Genomic DNA, 18867 nt, shown 5'->3' with positions numbered 1-18867 from the left:
GCCCAGACAAGTGGGGGAGTCACCATTCCCAGCAGTGTTTGGGCAATGGATGACCATGTCAATTTGGGTCATGGTTTGATGGCTATGCTGGTATTGGATTGAAAGTTGGGCTTGATGATCTTGGAGAGGTTTGCCAACCAAAACAATTCTATGACAACACAATGTTACTCACCCATGGGCTTCCAGTTCAGCCAAGTAGTTAAGCTCATTACAAGTGAGCAGAAAGAAGCAGAAAAACATAGAAGAGCTAAGCCTAAGTAAGGAGGCCCAGCCAGCACCTATCTGTGATGACCATCAAGCCCATTCCTACCTAGCTGGGGGGGCCACCAGGCCCCCCAGCCTTTGTCCCACTCCCATTCAGCCAGTGTGTACCATGGGGACTCAACAGTGACAATGGGAGAATGATCCCTCTGCCCAGTTGGGCAAACTTGGGGCTTCTGCCTTTCCTGGGACTCTTTATGAAGGACAATGGGCAGGGAGGGCAAAGTGGCCACACCTGGTGTGGGAGGAGACTCCAGCAGCACTCAGGTGCTCATTTCCCTTTATCTTTGGGGGATAAAGGGGAAAATGCAGTGTGGGGTGGGAAAGGGGCAGATATGGTGAAAAAGGGAAGGTGGTGCTGAAAGGAGGGAGATGGAAAGGAGAAAAGGATGGAGTAAAAATGAGGAGGATGGCAAAAAGGAAGGTGATGAAGAGGAAAGGAAGAAGATGGGGGAAAATACACAGAGAGGAAAGGAGGGAGAAAGGGGATGAAAAATTAATAAAAATGAAATCTGGACTGTAAAAAACAAAAAAGGTATCCCTGCTCTGGCAGGGGGATGGACTAGATCAGCTGTCTAGGTCGCTTTCAGCCCCTAACATTCTGTGATTCTGTGACCCAAACAAAACAAAACCCCACAACGAATCACCCTGATAAATTTTTAAGAATGATACTATAAGGTCTGAAAATATGCTATTACAATTTTCTCATAGGAAAACAAAAAAGAGGGAGGTGGGAGGAAGAAAAGGAAAACTGCTCTCCATAGGAATTTTGGAGGTTATTTCAAGAAACTGAAAAATAATCAGTAAACTATTTGAATCACTACGAGATCTCAGGACTTACATGTCACATCATGACACTTCAAACCTTTGTGGGGAAATTAAATCACCACTGCAAGTGAGAGCTTTGGTCTTTGCGACAATTCAGTGTTGCTACTGCAAAGATTGTGGAGAAAATACTCCAGCCGTATACCTAACTCTTTCCAAAGCAAATGATTTTTCCCTAGGCTGTCTGAGGAAATCAATGATTCATGTGAAGTACAGAGGTCCGATGTAATCCACAAATGAAGGCTGATAAGTAATTTATTGTATTAGAATGCAGTGTAGGGAATGCTGCTGATGTATTTAACAACTCCACCTGTGAAGTCAGGCTCTTTCCAAAGAGCCTGTTTGTGACTTGCTAGGCCAAGGCAAGGTAGAGAAATAACTTTTCCACTTCGTTTGTTTGTTGGCTTTAGAAAAGAGACTGTTATGCAATCACACCTCTTTACATCTCAGGTACAATACAGCCTGTGAAGTTAATCCACAGGTAAGCATATGTCTCACCCCATGGATTGTACACCCTCAGAGACTGCTCACCCTTTGTGTTGCACTACTGAGAGAAATTTTGGCTGAGCAGAGCTGCTGGTCTCACACCTCAGCTGTAGCCATAGGCATTGAATGAGCAACATGTGAGACATCAGGGCTTTATGGCATATTGCACCTGCACTGACAACTCATAACTGTTTTCCAGACCTGCAGAAGTGGTTGAAGTCTTTTCTTAAGGGTATTTCTCTGTTGCATGTGTTGCTCTCCAGTTTATTTATATACTGGGGGAGGGGAAGAACTCAGTATTTCCACTGGATAATGTCATGTTCAGGATTAAGAGTTTGCTGCCTAAAAAGAAAGGAGTAAACACTACTCATAGAGAAAATGAAAGCTTTGATCTCTCAGGTCCTTTTGACTTGTAGGTAATAGTCAGGAGGGAACAAAATAAGAAAAACAAGCAAGCAAACAAAAAAATAATCCCAAACCAACCCTCAACCAAATTAAGGCATTTATTTTTACATATCTCTTTTTTTATGTATATGAGAAGAAGGTAAATACCCCAGTCATTTAACAGTTCATGAAGCTTAGGACACATTTATGTGGCAAGAGTAACTGATAATACCCCTGTGCTGCAGTTGCAACCACCCACCTCATCTCAAGAAAGACCTCAAGGTGAGGCTTGTGAGGAGCTGATCTTCATTAGCTTTTTATCTCTGGTGACCCTGAATCTAAGAGCCTTTTGTTCAGGTGGAGAACCAACTAATTGAACAATTGAGCACAGTCAAAACGACAAGGGTGTAACTGGAGTTCTGCTATGAAGAGGGGCTCTCTTGCTCTGCAGAAACAGCCTCTGCAACTCAGAACTTCTCCTTTAGAACAGAACCCAGGGGATCTCACACATCACCTCCTTGGTGAGTACAGATACATATATAAACAGGTCCTGGTTATCCATGGGAGATTTTCCTTTATGAGTGAGCTGTGTGCACGTTTTGGTTTGTCTCTCTAAATAATTAATAGTTTAATTAGCAACACTTTTTTCTCCACTGACATCTGAACCTGTAATTTTATTGTGTTGGAAGGAGAGCAGATTTAATTGTAATAAATCAGTGGCTGTTAGTCACCTGTTTTGCGCGTCTCCTTCATGACACTCAGCTCTTTTGGGAGCTGAAGGAGAAACCTGAACAGATGGATATAGAGTGTGTTTAAGAACATCAACACATCCTCCTGGAGTTACCAGCTGATGTTGATATCAAATCATTCCTTCGTGGTGTGCTTTAAAATGTGGGTCTGACCCCTACATCCATAATAAGGAAGTGTGATGGTTTGAGTGTTGCCTGCCCACCCCTCCCCCCCCCCAAAAAGTCACCCACACTAGACTCAGCCGAGCTGGAAATTAAAAGAATGGAGCTTTATTTTTACAGCTTAGCAAAATATACAAGCAGATATTTACAATCTATACAGCTACAGACAGAAATATACAGGTTAAAAAGTAATACAGAAACACAGCACCCCTCACAGAAACCTGAGTCCCCAAGAGGAGCTCCCAACCACCCTTCCACCTCCTTCCCACCCCTCTACATTATCCCAGACTTTGCCTTACATTCAAGGTGAGTTTGGACAGTTGGCCTGGGGAGTTAGGAAGCAGATGGATTAGCACACTAGAGAGAGCAATGCATGCAGCCAGAGCAAGAGAGAGCAACTGTGTTATCTATGTTTATGTTCTTGTTAAACCAATTGCGAATGTTATTAGCCTGCATTGATTCTATCCAGTGATGGTTTAACATCATGAACTCCTTATTTATAAATGTGATAATCTGTATTTCAGAAGGGGAATTGCCTTCCTGTGCTAGTTTGAGGCTAGGTGGGATATTTTGGTGAGAAGAATTAGATTATAGGCTGTGAAAAGGAAATAATGGTGAGGTCTACATATGATTCTATGATTCTATATGCAGCCAGAGCAAGAGACTGCAACTGTGTTATCTATGTTTATGTTCTTGTTTTTATACATCTCAGCAAGCCTATGAGTGATGTAGACCTCACCCCATCTGTCAAACTTGAAAAGATGTTTGGTCATTTATTGTCCATGAAGATAGGTAGGTCCTGTTGTCCAGGCTAATTTCATTCCCACATTAAGTGACAGCTACAGCACTTCAATAATAGGAAAAGGATTTTCATTAAAAAAAAAAACAACAAACCAAAAACAGATACATGAGATTTTGTTTGGTTTGGTCACTTTGTTTCATAGCTTTTAAAGTCAAATTTCCTCCTAATTTTCTGTGAAGAAACAATTTAAAATAAAAAGAAACCTGAACACCTCATACCCCAGGTCCAGGTTTTTAAAATTGAGGAATACTGGAAGAATCTGGGTAGAAAAATACAAAAATAGGTGAAGTTGTTTCAGAAAAAGAGGTGAGGGCTTCTTTCCTTCTTTCCTTCTTTCCTTCTTTCCTTCTTTCCTTCTTTCCTTCTTTCCTTCTTTCCTTCTTTCCTTCTTTCCTTCTTTCCTTCTTTCCTTCTTTCCTTCTTTCCTTCTTTCCTTCTTTCCTTCTTTCCTTCTTTCCTTCTTTCCTTCTTTCCTTCTTTCCTTCTTTCCTTCTTTCCTTCTTTCCTTCTTTCCTTCTTTCCTTCTTTCCTTCTTTCCTTCTTTCCTTCTTTCCTTCTTTCCTTCTTTCCTTCTTTCCTTCTTTCCTTCTTTCCTTCTTTCCTTCTTTCCTTCTTTCCTTCTTTCCTTCTTTCCTTCTTTCCTTCTTTCCTTCTTTCCTTCTTTCCTTCTTTCCTTCTTTCCTTCTTTCCTTCTTTCCTTCTTTCCTTCTTTCCTTCTTTCCTTCTTTCCTTCTTTCCTTCTTTCCTTCTTTCCTTCTTTCCTTCTTTAATTTTTTCCTCTCCTTTTTTTTCTCCCTTTCCCCCCTTCCTTTGATTTTTCCTTCTTTTCTGTCTTTCATGCACCTGCACATTTTATGGTTTTCTAAACAGCTGTGTTTGTTAATGCAAGTGTTGCCTGTCACAAAAACATGTGCCCCAGCAATCCCAAGAAGCTTTAAGTGTTTGGTAACTCATGAAGTTTCTCAGAACACTTTTTTTTTCTGGCAAATAACTAAATTAATGTATTTCATACCCACAGAGCAGCATTTGCCAGCAATGCTAGAGAGATGAATGTGAGGCAATGAAAGACATATGTGACTTTCTTTTTCTATTTGTGACTTAAGATTTTTTTTTACTGAGACCTATGACAAATTTTCCTTACTTTAGCCTGCATTGAAACTTGATGCCCCACTTCCCTATGTACAAAATTATAGACGTAAAATGGACAGAGGCTTTGTTTAAAGTGCAAGGAGGATGTAAATATGAGACTGGAACAAGGATGTCATAACAATATATAAATAAAGAATGAGCTCAGTATCTTGCAGACTTAGGGCACATGAACATCTCGTGTGAGATGTGCTGCTGACTTCACAGGAAAGCTTGTGTGACTCGTTGAATTATCCAAACAAGAATTCTTGCATTAAACACAGGAATAGTTTTAAAGTGCATTGCTTGCTTCTTTCTCTTCAAGGACCGTGTGTTCTTGCACAAGGGAAATTGAAGTTGGATTTCAGGTCAGGGCATTCCTTCTTCTTAAAAGTTCATGCACTGAGATAATAGAAAATGAAACTCTTTCCTGCACTTCCAAGGTCACTGCTTCAAATTTAGGTGCCCGCATTTCATCATTTCTTTGGTAGCTATTCCTTTGCATTTTCCTGTAAATACAAGATACGTAAAATGTGACATTAAATACCTCATAGGTTTTAAGCATCAGTTTGCTGATGATTCTGTTTATGGTGAAATAAGAGTTACAATATTCATACTCAATATGGGACCTTCAGAGCATCTCCTTTCTTCTTGCAGAAATCATTAGAGATCAGGATGAGCTATGTTTTGCACTGCATCAATCACATGCTATAGATGGGCCATTTGCTGAAAACCAAAACCCAAAAGGAAGCTCAAACCCTCAAAAAAAAAAAACAAAAAAAAAACCAAACCAAAAGACACAGCATGATATTATGTTATTTAAGACACAAAGGTCTGTGGCAACAGACCTATGATCATAGAATCATAGAATCAACCAGGTTGGAAGAGACCTCCAAGGTCATCCAGTCCAACATATCACTCAACCCTAGACCAATCAACTAGACCATGGAACTGAGTGCTTCATCCAATCTTTTCTTGAACACCTCCAGGGATGGTGACTCCACCACCTCCCTGGGCAGCCCATTCCAATGGCAAATCACTCTCTCTGTAATAACTGCACACCTTTTCAGGAGGACAGCAGCTGTTAATCTATTAGATGGTCCTGGTAGAAGCAACTTATGTCCTGGGGATGTGTTAATACCTTCACTTCCCTTTGATTTCTGTCTTTCTTGGTTAAGGCCTTATTCCTGCTAGACAACTTATGGAAGTGTTGTGTAGGGGCAACTTTCAATTTTCCTTCAACTCCTGTTTTAAGAATTTCTCCTATGGACAGGGGAAAAATGCTTGCATAGGTATGTACCAAAAAGTAGTTATTAAGTTTCAATAGCTTAGTACTTTTGAATGTCTGTTTTTTTTCAACATAACACTAATTGCATAATCTAATTTGTGAAAAAGGGATTTTTGTTTTCTGTCTTCAGTTTTGGATGAAGATTTTTATCTGCTTCCTGGTTCGTATCTATGCTGACAGGTTTATGACATCACTACTATATTTTCCCAACTCTAACAGTATATTCAGCTGCCTTAGTGGTGGAAAGTACCAGTGGAGGATTTAGAAATGATGGGTATGAAATCTGTGAATGGCTGAGCTCTCATGAGCCAACAGCAAGCTCATATTTATTAGATGCTGCTCCTGGTCATAACTTAGGAACTTCTGCAGTTTCATACAAATGGCCTTTGCAATTACAGTTTTTTACTGGAGTGATTGCTGTAGGATATGTCAGGACTGCTTTATGCAGATTAGAAAGAAGAGAAATTCTGTTTCCTGAGCTTTACATCTCATCTGTAACCAAAATGCCTTCCATGTAGAGCAGCAGCCAAAGTTTCAGTTACTTCAGCATTCTAGTAGAACCCAAATTGCCACAGGACTGCAAAAGGTCATAAACAGTTAGTCTGGAGCTCACAACCACAAACATTTTGCCCTTTTAATTGTGGTTAATGAAAAGTAGGAATTCAATGGCAAGACTATTTCAGGCAAAAAGCTTACACAGTAAAACAAATAATAAAAACTCATTGTCCTAGATTAGAGACAAATTTCCTCAAGCTGTTAGCTATGGCTTGCCACAGGCTGTGGCCTTGGCTGAAGATACACCTCCATGGTGGAACTCCATGGGTAAAGTCAAGCATGTAGCACCATCCAAATTCCTCAGGTGGGACAACTCTCTTGCTACCTTGAGATGTTACAATTAATTCAGAAGTGAGACTGGTGAACAGATCCAGCTGCAAATGCTAGCTGCAAGGCTGCCTATATGCAAGGTACATTAGATTTAACTCTGTGCTTCACGTCTCTAACTGTAATCAGCCCGAGAAAAAAAACATCAATATCCCATCAGATTCAATCCCAGCCATGTGAATATACATGACTGTGTTGCACAAATGCAACCTATGTGATGCAGATGACTGACCCAAAAGATTGTGATACACTCTCTGGCTTTAAAATGTATGGGTCACAATCTTAGTTCACATTCACAACTCATCTGGGATAAAATGCATCTGTCTGAGAATGTGTTGGTATTTCCACATGCTTAATTGTCCTTTTGTTTTATTTTCTCACATTTTTTCATAGGAGTGTAGCTTCTCTCCAGTTTCACACTCAGTGCTGAGACAATGAACTCCCTGCCCACAGGGCTTGCCTACTTCCATTTAACTGATGGGAGGCCTCCCACTTTATCTTTGTGCTGACAATATGTACAACATCTGTGAACTACACTCACAGAAATCTTCAGCCTCAGGCTGAAATTAGAATCTGCCTAAAAGACTTAATATGAATAACAGGGAGATAATAGTAAAACATTGTGCCACCAAATAAGTTCATTGACATTCCCCAGGTATTTATGGACAAAAAAAAGTTAAAGTCAGTCACTTCAGATGTGTATGGAAGGAATAAATACTAGCATGTGTACAGTGTTGTATCTAACCATACCCCATACTGATGGGTTGGCTTCAAGCGAACCGCAGCCTGAGTTTGAGAGCTGTGTATGTAAGATTGTATTAAATACTTTCTTTAGTATAAATGGATAAGGCCACATACTTTACCTACAAATTGGTACATACTTTATGAGTCTGGAGCTGTGAGCGCTGTTTTCATCTGCTAAGACTCCTGATTAGAAGCTATCTAGCCTCCATGTCTTCAGTCAAAGCAGTTTGGACTGGGAAGTACAGGGGTAGATAAAATGGATGAGAAGCTGTACAAACGTGTATTCTTCTGCCCACAAGAACTTGGTCAGGTAGAGAGGTCTGGTTCCACTGTTGGAGTGAGTTCAGAGAAGGGCCACAAAGGTGATCCAAGGGCTAGAACACCTCTGTTACAAAGATAGGCTGAGGGAGAAGCCTAGAGACGACTCCGAGGCAACCTTGGGGCTACCTTCCTATACCTGAAAGGATCCCACAGGAAGACTGTGGGACTTTTTATAAGGGTGTATAGCAATAGGACAATGGGCAATGGTTTGAAGTTGAAGGAGAGTAGGTTTAGACTGGATCTTAGGAAGAAGTTCTTCAGGATGAGGGTGGTGACACTTTAGAGTAGGTTACCCAAGGAGGCTGTGGATGCCTCCTCCCTGGGGGTATTCAAAGCCAGGTTGGATGAAGCCTTGAGCAGACAAGTCCAGTTGAGAGACCTCTCTGCCCATGGTGGGGAGGTTGGAGTAGATGACTTCTGAGGTTTCTTCCCACCTAAACCATTCTATGATTCAAACCTTCCAGGTCCTTCGTATGATGGGGACACCAGAACTGGATGCACTATTTCAGGTAGGGTCTCACAAGAGCAAAATAAAGGGAAAGAATCACCTCAGATTACCTGAAAATATCCTATTTAACAGGAAGTGAACCATTTTTGGCCTAAATGTTCACAACTCCTTTAAAGTCCTGGTTAGCTATATCAGAAATTATTACTCTTACAATAAATTGATTTTGAAGAAGCCACTTAGCAGTCTTCTGTCTTTCCCATTTAGATTTCAAAGCTATAAAAGGTATTGAAATGTCCTATAATCTCTGGAGAAAAAAAAAAGAGAGAGAGAGAGAAATAGGCCATTGGTTTTCCTATGTGTGTAGATTTCTGACTGAGAAAAAGAAAGTTAAAGGGATAATTTAATTGCTTCATTATATAAACTCATTTTGACAGTAGTCTTTTTAACTGCCAAATCAGTAATCAGTGCTGAGATGCACACAGTCTAAGTTTACAGCCACTCCTGATGTTAATTCTTTATCCTGTAAATAGAAGAAATAAAGATTTGTGATAGTCAGACATGATACAGGCCTTTGGGTTTCTGTTGCCTTGGAAAAAGATCTTTATTTAAATATATGCAGGGAACTACATCCTTGGGAGACCTGAGACACACAATAAAAACTTAGACAAAGTTTTGAGAAAGTCAGAAAGGCTGAGCATTTAGTGTGATTTGAGTCACGAATAAAGCTTAGCTCTCAGTCTTGTTTCTCTGCCAGGAACCATGCAAGTTTCTATTCAATTTATAATTATATTTTTAAGAAAGATGTTTGCTCTAGAGTCTGTTCCAAAACTGAATGCCCCTTGGAAAAATTTCTTTTTCATGTTTATTCTTCAAATTAATGACTTAATTAAAAGCTAAGAAAATGAAAACTTTCAGAATCCTGAAAACTTGGTCATTAGGACTGCACATGGCTGAAAGTTGCCTACAGCTGTTTTGTTTCACTCAGAGGCCCGTATTCCGTAGCTGTATACACAGTCCAAAGCAGATCTGAGTAGAGGACTGTAAAAGAAGGTAGCATAAAGCAATGAGAATCTCATTGGGAGATTTGTGCTTTTCAAACAATATATTGTATAAAGTTGAGGGTTTCTGTTCTAAAACACAAAACCAAACCAAAAGAGGAAGAAGAAAAAAAATGTCACCATCACCTTTTACTGGATGATTTCTGCTCCTCTACATAGTGGGGAAAATATCAGCTTTAGAGAATATATATGTACCAATGTCATCGATCAGTTTCTTTGTGATATGTTGAGTTGGCCTCTCTTCTAGGCCATGCAGGAGAGGCAGAGACACCAGTCTTACACCAATGTGATGCATAATGGTCAATCCATGTATTGAAGCTAAGCCTGATACCCATATAGTGGAGTTTGGTGCAGGGGCTTACTTAGACAGAAATGGGCTGTCCACACGCACAGAGGCAGACCTGACCAACTACCCCCCTTAATCCCCATCTGCAGCAGCTTAGCCACAGCATTTGCTTGTTCCCAGGGCTGACCAGCCTGCCCTCCTCGCACAGCCCAGCTACAGATAGCAGCTTCTCTGCTAGCCTCCCAAGGCCACTTTTCTGCAGCTGTGCCTCCTTATCAGAATGACCTATATCTGTTCAGTTCAGTTACTCAGCCTACTCTCCTTATTTTCTCAGACTATTCAGTTCTGCTCAATCCTGTTCAAACCCCAGCAGTGATAACCTTCCTTTGGAATGCCAAAACTGTGAGAATCCTATAATAGAGCAAGAGACTGGGAGGGAGAGGTATCTATGTAAGGGGACAAGATCAAGGATCCCTCAGGATCAGTGTAACTTGTGTCCAGGAAGCTTTATCATTAAGACAAATTTCCATCCCTTTTTCGCAAGCTGATTTCTTAGCCTGTATTAATATGAGCATCCCTGAAGTAAAGCATTATTCAGTGTCAGGCTATCCAGTTTAGGATTTCTCTATGATATTTTGCAGAGCCTTCTTGCCAGCAAACTGACAAAAGCTGTGTCAGAACAATTCTACACATCAAGAGTATGAAGTACTTGGAGATTTTACTTTTTCTGTTGCTATCATTTTTTATTGCAAACTGTTGCTTCATACTCAAAAACACAAAATGAAGATACTACTGGTGATAATACTTTTGCTCTGTAAAATCAGTCATCACAGAATATTCTGGAATTCTACAGATCCTGTAATTAGATGCTTTAATTAGATGCCATGTCCTCAATAGATTACAGCCTAAAGATGTCATCTTTGCCAAAGGAAAAAGAAAAAGTGATTGGAAATAGCAAAAATAAGCAGTGGCTTCATGAGGCAGAACAAGATGGTGTTGTTAGCAGGGAACAGTGGAGACAGGGAATGTGAAGGTTAATGGAGATGACTTGCACTTTGTATGGATTTTTTTTTCTTTATTTGAAAGAACTTGTTTAAATTCATGTATCTTACTGCTGCAGAGATTTTGATCTATGAATGCCTGCAAAACATTGGGGACATGGATGAAGAGCTGCACCATTACAAATGTAACCATTTCCAAGCAAAGTGCAAGAAAATGGGAGAGTTTGAGCCATGTGTAGAGAACTGAGACACTGGGAATGTTTATCTCTTTCATAACATAGAATCATAGAATGGTTTAGGTTGGAAGTGACCTCAAAGATCATCCAGTTCCAACCCCCCACCATAGGCAGGGACACCTCCTGTTAGAACAGGTTGCTCAAGACCCCATCCAACCTGACCTTGAACACCCTCAGGGAGGGAGCATCAACAACCTCTCTGGGCAACCTGTTCCAGTCTCACCACCCTCACTGTAAACAACTTCTTCCTAACATCCAGTTTAAATCTCCCTTCTGCCAGTTTAAACCCATTACTCCTCATCCTGTCATTACAAGACCTTGTAAATAGTCCTGACCTCGCCTTCCCTTCAGGTACTGGAAGGCTACTACAAGGTCACCTTGAAGCCCCAGCTCTTGTAGCCTGTCCTGGTAACAGAGGTGCTGCAGCCCTCTGATCATCTTCGTGGCCCTCCTCTGGACTTGCTATAACAGTTCCATGTCCTTCTTGTGTTGAGGGCAGCAGAACTGCACACAGTACTCCAGGTGGGGTCTGATGAGAGCAGAGTAAAGAGGGAGAATCACCTCCCTTGCCCTGCTGGCCACACTTCTCTTGATGCAGCCAGGACACAGTTGCTGTCTGTGTTGCTCATGTTAGGCTTTTCATCAACCCCTTTTCCTCAGGGCTGATCTCCAGCCATTCACCACCCAGCCTCTATTTGTGCTTGGGATTGTGCTGACCAAGATATTTCAAAGACATTGGTCTTTGATAATATTAAACAAGAAAGAAGAGGAGCTATCTAATTTCTGGAAAAGGCCCCAATGGCATGTAGCTGCTTTGACTCCTTTCTGAGGTGTCTGCCTTTTCATTGCTCAGTCAGAGTTCTGGATCTCATTCAAGTAGATCAATGTCTACAAAAAAAGTTACAGTAACATTTTTTTTCTTTTCTTGTTTTGTTGTTGTTGTTTTCTTTGCCTTTCCAATTTCTCATCTTTAAAATGAGAACACTTCTTTTCATAGACAAGAAAAGAGAAAATCTAAGTAGTCTTGTAATATAAAAGTAGCAGATGTGATCCATCTTGCCTAGCTTCTTGTGTCTGTATCCTAGATGTCTGCTGTTGAGCTCAATACTTGACTTTCTGTTTCTGATGGATCAAAACAGTGGATTTAAGATAGAAAGTGTTTATGTTTATATATGTCCTTTTAGAATGAGATAGAATCATAGAATCAACCAGGTTGGAAGAGACCTCCAAGATCATCCAGTCCAACCTAGCACCCAGCCCTATCCAATCAACTAGACCATGGCACTAAGTGCCTCATCCAGTCTTTTCTTGAAGACCCTCAGGGACAGTGCCTCCACCACCTCCCTGGGCAGCCCATTCCAATGGGAAATCACTCTCTCTGTGAAGAACTTCTTCCTAATATCCAGCCTATACCTACCCTGGCACAACTTAAGACTGTGTCCCCTTGTTCTATTGCTGGTTACCTGGGAGAAGAGGCCACCCCCCACCTGGCTACAATGCCCCTTCAGGTAGTTGTAGACAATAATAAGATGATGTTCATCATATCAATGCCTACTTTTGTCTACCAGCTGCAAGAGACAGGTACACACACACTGTAGTACTACCCTCTTCTGATCCATCTATTGGACTGGAGGTTGGCCAGGCAGATGATTATTTTCTTAATAGAAGTGGAATCCCAATCTTGTCTGGATTTATGAAATGTTACACTGATTACTAGCAATTTGTCATACTATACTATACTATAGGTTCATTAATATCTTTTGAAACACCTCAAAAAAATGAAGTGTTAAGAACAGCACAGAGTTAAATTCATGAGAAAAATCCAAGACATACATTGTACAAATGAAGGTGAGAGAACAGCTATTGGGGATATAGAGGTCAACATTCGTGCATGTAATCAAGGAAGTGTAACCTTTAGTCCAGCTTCATGGTAAATAGCTTTAGGTCTACCTAATGTCTGCCTCTTAAGGATCTTTAATTGTCCTCAGTAGAAAAAAGTGGGTGCTTTAAAATGTGAATTATTGAATTCTGTAAAGGTAGTCCAAGCAGGAAAACTAAAACAGATTAAAAAAAAAATGCAGCCCTCTGTGTTTCTGACTTCTACAAAGGCTTGCAATTTATTAAGTTATCAAGGAAAATCCTTCTGTTTTCAAAAAAAAAAAAAAAAAAAAAAAAAGAACAAATCTTCTCCCAGCCAACAATAAATTAATTTTCTTAATTTTGTGGATGAACATAATTTCTCTTTTCCTTCTTCAAAATACAGCATTGGAGAAGTGATTGGTTTGTCAAAGATTTATTTATTTTTGGATGTGCACGAAGCACTGTCTTGCCAGGACCTGAATAATTTAGAGCAGGATGAAAACACATGTGGGATTTCTGATTTAATCAATGTCAGTTCCATATACTCAACAAAGAGATTTTCCGCTGGTTAACATATATATATTATGCATTGTCATTATTAATTCTTCTTTCTGCACAAGTAAGATAATGTTTTTCCTGAAGTAAGGTCCAGATGGCACTCCAAGCTTATAGCTCTCTAATGTTGTTGTTTCTTTACCTTAAGGTTTCCTCGTACTTTTAATAAGAGACTGTTATAGAAGGGTTTGAGTCTGAGTTTGGGGTGAGATACGAGGTCGATTTGAAGGTTATTGAATAATTTATTAATATATACAAAGAGAACTTTCCCTCAACTTATATACAACTAACCCACACAAATTCTTTGTACACGCTTGGTGAAACTACTTTACAGAATGTCTATTTACAGCTGAATTAAGCAACTTGGTAGAGGTTTTAGAAAGGTTCTGGTCAGAGAGCCTTGTGGCATAAAGTGCCGCCGGTGAAGTTAATAAAATTCCTTAGCAACTTGAATCAAGACAGATCAAATCCTCACTAGTTGGAAGCCTCAGTATCTGTGGTCCCAAAATATATATAGTGAAAGCCACGTGGTTGATTTCATGTGGAGCTGATAGTTCACTGCGAATTGGGGCAAGCTGTCTGAGAAGACTCCACGGGCACGATGGGGCTGATGCGGCAGGCTGGAGCGGCGGCCGGCCGGGAAAGCCTCGTTCCATCGCCCACTGGGTCGGTGCAGAGTGCCGTGGGACAAAGGGTCACGGAAGGCAAACAAAGGCAGTGGCCCCAGGCGGCAGGCAGGCAGAGGCGAGAGCATCTTGTCTACCTGGATTGCACTATTTATCAGATGTGGGATGAGATTAATGGTCCTTTGGCCATGATATCGTCCAATAGGCTTCCAGCAGTCAGACAAAACACACCAAATTAGGAAGGGTCCACAGGTCTAGTCCCCCAAATATAGAGATAGCATGGGCCTTAGACCCGGTGGGCCATAAGCTAAACGCGTGGGCTTATGCAACCATGTTCTACAACCTGGACCCTGGGCAGGCCAGACTTTGTGGCACCAGGCCTGTTGTGCCCCTTTTGTCCGTTTAATGTGTTTACCTCTGGTTTGGGCAGGAAAACACGTTCGGGCAGGAAAACATGTCCAGGCAAGGCATATGCAAGCCTATTTGGGCCTATGTGACCCTCCACTGCAGAGACTAGGCAGTAGAGGTTAATAAGACACTAGACTCTAGAGTTCCCAAAAGCAACCAAAAACTCCCCAAAAACCCCCAAAAGTACACTGAACTTTCTCTCCATTGCTTTCCATCAGGTCAGTTATAAAGAGTACTATTAATTGAGCTGCCAACAAATGCTTCGTAGTTTATAAATCATTCTGTTCCATGTGAGGGGGGACTCACGGATGAAGCAGACACAGGGTGTAGGGAAGTTCACGCTGCATGGTGGGGCACGAGACAGAGAACATTTTCAGACAACAAAACCCTGCGCTCCATTTCGCTAATACTTTGGACAAACTGTTTTGTAGTAAGGTGGCTCGTTTTATAGGGCCTGAATTTGCATTGGACTTTAACATGCTTGTCGCCTATGAATGGGATAGAGTCAGTGAAATCTCTGTGCCTCCATCAAGTGTTCATCTGTTAATGAGTGGCTCAGGCATTGAACATAACAAGGATGGAGTACCAGGTTTTCAAGATACTTTGGTATAAATCTGAGCCCTCAGACACCGAGATTTTCTGCTCTTCCAGAATTAAGTGTAGCAAATAATCATCAGTGGATGGTGTATTTGAGTTTGGAATTTGAACTGAGATATCTAGCAGCAAAACTTGAAGCTTTTAGGAGTCCATAGTATTATGTAGACCTATTGCAATCCCCAAGCTATTAATCTTATCAGTAACTACTTGAATTGGGAATCTCTCCTTTTTCATTTTCCTTCCAGAAGTGGAACTGAAGCTAATTGTCTCCAGGGCAAGAAAGAGACAGAAAATATCTCCAGTTCTGCTCCAATGCAGATATTCTGAGCCAACTTTCACTTTTCTGAATGACCACCACTGAAGCCTTGGCTTAAATCCACAATGGAAAGATATTTGAGAGCAGGAATTAAACAGCATTTTTGAAGAAGAAAACCCAACCATCCAACCAAACCCAAAGTTGAAAATGGATCATTTGTCTAGACAGAAAGTTTTTATTTAACTGGAAAAAAAATCCACTTGATATTTCAGTCAGATACACAAAGATTTTCCTATTCTTTAAGTATTTTTTATAATATGATTCATCCATTTTCTGAGTTTTGGTCTTTTTTTTGCACTGGATTTTTGATAGAAAGTAACACAGAATAGAACATGCATACAGAATAGAACACAGAGTGTACACACAGAGTAGAACAGGATAAAAAATGATAGGTAGGGCATGATAGGAGTAGATCCATGAATACATATTTTGGGTTTGGTTTGTTTTTTAATTACTTTAATTTTATATTTTCAAATAAATTATTTTTTAGTAAAATATTTGTAACAAATCTAGTAGTTATAATTAGACTGTTTCCTCTAAATAGATAATTGCTGTAGGAATGCCTTCTTTTATGAACAGATATTTAGCTCATTTTCTTGTAGTCCCTTGTGAAATCATTTCAGACAGCAAAAAACCAGAACATCAAAGCATCCAAAGCAAACATATTCATCGTCTTCCAGGATAAATGTTTTGCAAAAGCCAAGCCTACTGTGGAAGAGCAATACCTCAGCAGGAGGGTGCAAATCCACTCACTGTGTTCTGTTTCCATCCACAAAATATTCAGAAGTGGTATGATGAATATAAAGAAAATTAACTAAGGAGACGATTTTGTCATCAAAACTAAGAGCAGATAATCCACCCTAGAAGGTTGCACAACAGAAACAGGAGAAAGTATAAACAGGTCAGTTTTTGGAAGACTGCAAGCTGGTAGTGGAGTGTTAATGTCACAATTTGAAAAGTCATTTTATGGCATTACTTTTTAGTTATCACTCGATTTTGGCAGGTTTGGCATTAGGCCAATTTTGATCCCACTCAGATTTGGGCACTGAGTAAATGGTGAGGGTTTTTTACATCAGTGTTGGACTTTGCCATCCACTTAAATCCAGATTTTGTCTAGAAAATTGGCATGGGTATATTTCACACTGAGTCACAGAAGGGTAGGGGTTAGAAGAGACCTCCAGAGATTGTCAAGTGCAAGCCCCCTTAAAGAGCAGAATTATCTAGGGCAGGCTGCACTGAAATGCATCCATGGGGTTTATGTATCCAATCTTGAGTCCTTGACTGAACCAACCTCATCTCCTTCTGCTGCAGTAACTGCAACTTTCTATGCCAAACAAATACTTTCAATCTGTGAAAAAGAACTATCTTGAGTAAGTGACAGCAGAGTAGTGTTGCCTCAGCTCTCAAGATAAAGATGGAGTTTTGTCATAGACCAATGTTTATAGACTGGATCACTTCATTTTGAGTTTGAAGTTTTGGAGACTAGTGGATTTTTTTTTTTCCCTTTTAAACAGAATGACACAGAATTACTTAGATTGGAAAAGATCTTCAAGCTCATTGAGTCCAATCATTAGTTTCACACTGACAGGTCCTTGACTAAACTGAGTGCCTCAGCACAACATCTAATCACTGTGAATCTCTATGATTAGAAAGGACCACCAGGATCATCCAGGCCAGCCTTCATCCCAGCATCCTTAATCACTAGACCATAGCCTCAAGCACCACATCCACTCTCCTTTTAAACACCTCCAGGGATGGTGACTCCACAACCCCCCTGGGCAGCCTGTTCCAGTGCCTGGCCACACGCTCAATAAAGAACTTCCTCCAAACATCCAACCTAAACCTTCCTGATGTAACTTGAGGCCATTTCCTCTTGTCCTATCATTAGTAATTCAGGAGAAGAGACCAGCTCCAGCCTCACTACAACCTCCTTTTTGGTAGTTGTAGAGGGCAATAAGGTCCCATCTCAGCTTCCCCTTCTCCAGACTAAACAACCCCAGTTTCCTCAACTGCTCCTCATGTTTTCCAGACCTCTCCCCAGCCTCGTCGCCCTTCCCTACACCCGCTCCAGCACCTCAATGTCCCTTTTAGTTTACTGATCAGATATAAAAAACCCTAATAATTATAAAACAAACTGAGAAATTGCTAAAATTTCATTCATTGTTTCTCAGCATATCTTTATTCATACTTCTTTTCACTACAACGATTAGAATTGATTAGTGAAACCTGTTTAATTCTCAGCAATGCACTTTTTGTGCTGGGTATTCCCAGAACAACTTTTTAGTGTCCTTTTTCCTCTCATTTTCCTTTTTTCTCCTTTTTTTCCCTTCTGATTATGTTTCTGTAAGTCAACATGTCTCAGAACTGGAAGTTTACAGTTGTTTATCCATATGAATTGTATTTACAGCCAAAGTACAGCATTCTCATTACTCAGGTCAAAAGGCAATTTATTTATAATACAAAACAGTTGAAAACTGACATCTGCTCTTGAGATACACAGAACTCCTGAATTGACGTCAATGATACAACCACACACAAAAAGTGTTTCCGGTGAATTTCCTTGCTGCCTTAACCTGTATGATAACTCAGCCTAATGGAGTGTGATTTGATTGCTTTTCTTCATGCTGCACAATGGTATGAAACGGTGAATTGAAAGAACTCTACAATAGTTAGGACATGAGCCACGTAAAGAGAGGGAATTCTGCCCTTTTGCACTGCTCGGGGGAGACACTTCCCCTAGAATAGTGCATCCAGTTCTGGTGTTCCCAGTGTAAGGACACAGAGATTGTTTAATGAGCCCAGAGGAAGCCCATAAAGGTGATCCAAGGGCTGGAACACCTCTCCTATGAGGACAGACTGAGGGAACTAGGGTTCTTCAGACTAGAGGAGAGAAGACTCTGGGAAGACCTTAGAGCTGCCTTCTAATACCTGAAGGGATCCTGCAGGGGAGTTGGAGATGGACTTTTCATAAGAGTGTCTAGCAATAGGACAAGGAGGAATGGTTGGAAGCTGAGGGAAAGAAAGTTTAGACTGGATATTCAGAAGGAGTTTTTCAGTAGGAGGGTGGTGAGACTCTGGAATAGGTTGTCCAGAGAGACTGTGGATGCCTTCTGCCTAGGATTGTCCAAGGCCAGGCTGCATGAGGCCTTGAGCAGCTGAGTCTAGCTGAGAGGCTTCACTGCCCATGGTGGAGTTGTTGAAGTAGATGATCTCTAAGGTTCCTTCCAACCTAAACCATTCTATGATTCTGTGAAATTCAAACTAGCTAAGCTTAATTATCCTTATAACATGAGGGTCTTTCTTTGGACCAGATACAGATCTGATAAACACTGCTGGTAAATTGCCCCTTGCTGTACAAAGTGACATTTTAATATCAGTCATTACTTCAAAGCTGGGGCATAAAGAAGTAGAGCAGAGTAGGCTTTGATACATCCCTGTATTTCCCAA

At 40.6% G+C, this 18867-nt stretch overlaps 1 long non-coding RNA gene across 1 annotated transcript in view; it reads left to right on the top strand.

Moving 5' to 3' along the window:
• Positions 1 to 2388: 2388 nt before the first annotated feature.
• The window catches only part of LOC135175139 (uncharacterized), a 34935-nt gene continuing 18456 nt past the window's right edge, over positions 2389 to 18867 (top strand). Inside the window, exon 1 of the long non-coding RNA XR_010302261.1 lies at positions 2389 to 2477. This is a non-coding gene — a long non-coding RNA (uncharacterized LOC135175139). The remainder of the gene's footprint in view (positions 2478 to 18867) is intronic.

The sequence above is a fragment of the Pogoniulus pusillus genome, chromosome 4 (genome assembly GCF_015220805.1).
Source record: "Pogoniulus pusillus isolate bPogPus1 chromosome 4, bPogPus1.pri, whole genome shotgun sequence".
NCBI classification, from domain to species: domain Eukaryota; kingdom Metazoa; phylum Chordata; class Aves; order Piciformes; family Lybiidae; genus Pogoniulus; species Pogoniulus pusillus.
The sequence above is the reverse complement of the archived record's forward strand: the minus strand, read 5'-3'. Positions and strand labels throughout refer to the sequence as shown.